This window comes from Brassica oleracea, chromosome C6 (genome assembly GCF_000695525.1).
Source record: "Brassica oleracea var. oleracea cultivar TO1000 chromosome C6, BOL, whole genome shotgun sequence".
Classification (NCBI taxonomy): domain Eukaryota; kingdom Viridiplantae; phylum Streptophyta; class Magnoliopsida; order Brassicales; family Brassicaceae; genus Brassica; species Brassica oleracea.
This window is the reverse complement of record NC_027753.1, coordinates 8,807,943-8,808,931: the sequence shown is the minus strand read 5'-3', so window position 1 is coordinate 8,808,931 and position 989 is coordinate 8,807,943.

The window sequence follows — 989 nt, the reverse complement described above, 5'->3', positions numbered from 1 at the left end:
CGTAAACCAGCTTCCCAAAATCAAAACCGTCATGATGATGAAGCATGTAGACAAACCTGAGACGCTTCTGATTCATAGATGTGTAGTTCATGGTAGGAATCCAGTTCGAGCAGACCAGTTTGTACAAAACCTGATTTGTAGCAGTGAGATACTTCGAGCTCATGTTCTCCCACCGTCTTATTCTACCATCACTGAGAAATCCACAGACTTCATCAATGCTTTCATCCATCCAGTTGGGATCTTCTTCAAACCCAGGAATGCAATAAAGAGAGTTAATCAGACTCTGAGAGAAATCAACAAGAGAGCGTCTGACATACACAGCTACACCATCATCTCGTTCCTCAGCATCAAGGAGATTAGCGATGAATTTTCTTACTACATTTGGCTGATACGGATCGATATCAGTGAGAGTGTGGATCAAACCTGCTCCAGTCACAACCCTTCTGACATCAGAGAAATTGTCGTCCGTGAGAGAGATACATTGTTGAGGGATGAACTTCCTGCCTCGGAGGTCTTTGTACCGCTCAGTCGCCATCATTGAGAAGAACTTGCTGGACATTGGCATTCTCTGTGGTCGCAGTAACTCGGGGTAGTATTGAGCTTTAGTTTGATAAACACTCTGACTCTCCTCATATCTTTGTTCTTTGGAGCGATTTTCCGGAGTCTCAGCTTCAACTAGAGGATTATCAGGGTTATCATCGGAGGATTCCTCATCCGAGAGAGATTCAATTTCTGGCTCAGTGTGCTCAGGCGGAGGTGGGGTAGCACCGGCTGAATCACGACGGCGAAGTCGCTTCCGCGAGGATGGGCGCGATCCCGAAGGAATGTCGTGAGTGTTCATCGGATCTGTCTTAGAGACTTGTGGAGGATCGGATTCAAGATCCCTCTGCTTTGAGATCCGCGAGCTTCTTCTTGCTAGGTGCATGTCGCCGGTGAGAGAGATTGATGAATCCCTGGTGAGGAGATTCAATTGTCCCTGATTCTTTTGA